Source organism: Gossypium arboreum, chromosome 12, assembly GCF_025698485.1.
Source record: "Gossypium arboreum isolate Shixiya-1 chromosome 12, ASM2569848v2, whole genome shotgun sequence".
NCBI lineage: Eukaryota > Viridiplantae > Streptophyta > Magnoliopsida > Malvales > Malvaceae > Gossypium > Gossypium arboreum.
In genome coordinates this window covers 61,633,368-61,637,443 of record NC_069081.1, presented here as the reverse complement: position 1 = coordinate 61,637,443, position 4,076 = coordinate 61,633,368, and positions in this window count along the sequence as shown.

Sequence of the window (4,076 nt, the reverse complement as noted above, 5' to 3'; positions counted from 1 at the left end):
ATTGAGTTCGGATTCAAGTGAGGTGAATTTGCTAAATATGCATTATGTTCATGGATACTAGGCCAAAATGGCAATTATCTAGGAATGATTTCTTGAAAATTTGAATAATTGATCTATAAGTAAATTAATTGTTTGCATTGCTTAAAACTTACTAAGCATTGAAGCTTACTCCGTGTTCTCTTTTCCATTTCTTATAGGTTTATACTTTAGCTCGAGTTGGAAAGACCAGAGATATCATCACACTATCGAGTCTTTATGTGAGTTGAGAAGATTGTATATCATCATGGTTTAAGGCATGTATAGGATAGACTATGGGTAGAATGATATTTCGACTTTGTATACATTATAGCCATGCGAAGATGGCTTGCTTATTTTGTTTAGAGAAGCCTTATAATTGAACTAATGTGGTGAAATGTTTTAATTATAACTTGATAGTAGTTAATTTGTTATTAGATATTCGATTTTTTTTTTATAGTGAGTCATTTGGAAATTTATAAGAGCTCTTACGGAAAATCAATGAGACATGTTTACATTGTTGATAATTTATGTCTGGTAAGTATCTTTGACCTTATAGAAGTTCTGTTCAGTCAAGTAATACCTCATAACCTTATTCTGGCAACGGATACAGGTTAGGAGTGTTACATCCACCCGCAGACAGATGGTCTGTCTGAATGAATCATTCAAATACTTGAGGATATGTTGAGATGTTGGGTTCTCGAGTTCGAAGGTATGTGGGAAAGATACTTGTCCCTGATTGCATTTGCGTACAATAATATCTTTCAGTCGAGTATCAAGATGGCACCTTATGAAGCATTGTATGGTCATAGATGTCATACACCCTTGTACTGGACCGAGCTCTATGAGAACAAGATATATGGGGTTGATTTGGTGAAAGAACTGAGTAGAAAGTAAAAGTGATCCGTGAAAGTTTGAAAGCAGCGTCAGATTGTCAGAAATCATATACGAATTTGAAGCGTAAATACATAGAATTTCAGATAGGTGATCGAGTATTTTTGAAAGTCTCGTCGTGGAAGAAAATTCTTAGATTTGGTCGTAGAGGCAAGTTGAGTCTGTGATTTATTGGACCATATGAGATTGTAGAGCGGATTGGTCCGGTTGTGTATAGATTACTATTGCCACCTGAGCTAGAAAATATCCACAATATTTTTCATGTTTCGATGCTCCGGCGGTATAGATCCGATCCTTCTCATGTGATTAGTCCATCTGAAATTGAGATTCAGTCCGATTTAACTTATGAGGAAGAATCGATCCGTATTCTGGCTCACGAACTGAAAGAGTTGAGAAATAAGAAAATCTCATTGGTGAAAGTGCTATGGCATAAGCACAGGATTGAGGAAGCAACTTGGGAGCTTGAGGATTCGATGAAAGGACATTATCCAAACCTATTCATTGGTAAGATTTTCGGGGACAAAAATCCCTAAGCGGGGAGAGTTGTAACAGTCCAATTTTGACCCTAAATGGAACGGTGGTTTCAGGACCACGAATCTGAGTCAGAATAATATTTAAATATTATTTTCTATGCTTAAAAAGTGTGAAGTTGCTTTTGTGAAAGTTTCGTTTAAAAATTTTAGTGTTTGGAGGTCGATTTATTTAAAAAGGGTTTAATCGCGTAAAATGGAAAATTTAAGGGTTAATGTATAAGGGCCAAATTATGATTGTTTTTATGTTATGGAATATTAAGGTTTCAATTTGGCCATAAATAGGAATTAGTGGCCGGCCAACATGCATGAATTTATAACTTGAACTGTTTATTATATTTTATGGCATTGTGGTATATTTTAATACATGTTAATATATTATATTTGATAAAAAGATGAAAGTGTTCATATTTCTTATTATTTTCGGCCGAAAATAAGAGAAAGAAAGAAAGTTTAAGCTTTGGTATTTTCGTTCCTTGCAAATTCAATTAGGTAAGTGATTTGAGTTCGATTTTTATTAATTTTTACGTTTTTGAGATCGTTGTTATGAATACTATAAAGCCCATACTCGAAATTTTGAAATAGATTATGTATTCAAGAAGTTTCATTGTTGATAGTTTGATGGAATTTATGTTCGATGTTAGAAAATAAAATAAAAGTGTTAGATTAACATTTTTGGCATTGGGATTTTTGGTAATTTTGAGCGTTTAGGGTTAAATTGTGAAAATTCTAAATTGAAGGACTAGATTGTGAAATTAGTGAAAAGGGAGGACTTATATAAGCCTAGTGAACATTCGGCCCTAGCGTTGTATATGGAAATTCTTCATATTTTGTATTTTGTTAAAATTGGATTAAATTGTAAAAGTGTATAATGTTAGGGGTAAATTGGTAAATTGCTCAATTATGTGTATTTGGACTTAAATGAATGAAATTCTATTTGAATGAGATTAATTTGGAACCTTTTAGATCAAGAACCAAAAAGATCGGACGTGGATCGGGGAAAATAAAAAATCCTTGAGTAGTCAAATTCAACTGTCCATCTACGACAGCCCTAATTTGACCTTAGTCAGAAAGTGGTTTCGGGACCACAAAGCTGAGTCATAAAAATAATTAACCGTTATATTCTATGCTTATTGTGTGTGTACATGCATGTGTGAAATTTTCATGCTTTAATTTTGTCATTTGTATGTGAAATTTATTAAATAGGACTTATGTGAGAAAATTTTGAAATGTGATAGGTAAATTTAAAAGTGGCCTATTAATGCATGTTATAAAAAGGTTGCATGTCAAATATCCATTTTGTTTATAGTGGCCGGCCATGATGATACTTTTATATTAAAATATGTATTAATTATTAGTTAAATGGCTTTATGTTTAATAATATAGATGAATAAAATAAAATAATGGATGTTCATCTTCTTTCTTCATTTTGCCGAATTTGAGAAAGAAAATTTTTGAAGAAGAAGCCAAGGCATTCGGCCATGGTTATCTCCAATTAAAGGTATGTAATGTAAATTTGCTTTGAAATTGATTGTGAAATTAAATTGATAAATACATAGCATAGCTAACCCATGGTCTAAATTTATGAATCAATGAACAAGTGTCCATTTGGCAAGTGCTAAATTTTGTGTTATTTTGATAAGTTTTTGGGAAGATGTTAGTTATGTTTAATGTGTTAAGTTGCTTGTTATTTTAGCTTAAAAGTTGAGGCTAGTATTTGGTTAATAGGGTATGCCGAATTTGGATTTTGGGAGAAAAATAGGTAATCGGTCATGCTAGATTTTTGATGAAAAATTATTTTAATGCTTTATATGTTTTATAAATGAGCTTGTAAGTGATTTTGAAGATTTGTAAAATTTTGGATGAGAAGTGCCGAATGTAATTTTTGGGTGTGACTTAAGGGATAAAAATATGGTGGCTTGAGTTTAGTAATAACTAGCCATATGTGATGATATATTGAGCCTTGTATATTCGGTCTTATAGGTATGTACTTATTTAATGATATAATGAATTTGGTATATCCGGTCATATAGGTAAGTATTTATGTGGTGTTCCAATTGAACTTGTAAATTATTTATGTGGTGTTCCAATTGAACTTGTAAATTCGGCCACATAGGTATATATATATATATTTGTAAAGATATGTTTGATCTTACATATTCTGCTAAATAAGTGATGATGGTATATGAAGTCAAATGTGGTTTTGTAAGCTTGTATAGATGTGTGAAAGTATATTTTAATTTATAATGATATTTGGCTTTGGAAGTGGTATGAAAACTTACAAAATGCTAATCTTATAAGTATTCGGCCAAAATGGTAGATATGATAATCATGTGTGGTTATGGAATTGTTAACTTAAAATTTATTATATATTGATTTAGTAAATTAGTTTATGAAATTAAGTAAATTAGTTTATGAAATTAGAATATGCAAGGTAATAAGTTAGTAAAATGTTCCTTGATAGTTTTAATCTATTATATGGGGATAAATGTAGTTGTTGATTGTAGCCTAGTAATATGTTCGATTGTGCATGAGTAGGGCATATGTATGATGTTTAAATAGCTAGTTAGTAAAGACATTTGTACCTTAAATATATGATATACATGTATTAAATTAAATTGCTTAATTGATAAGTAA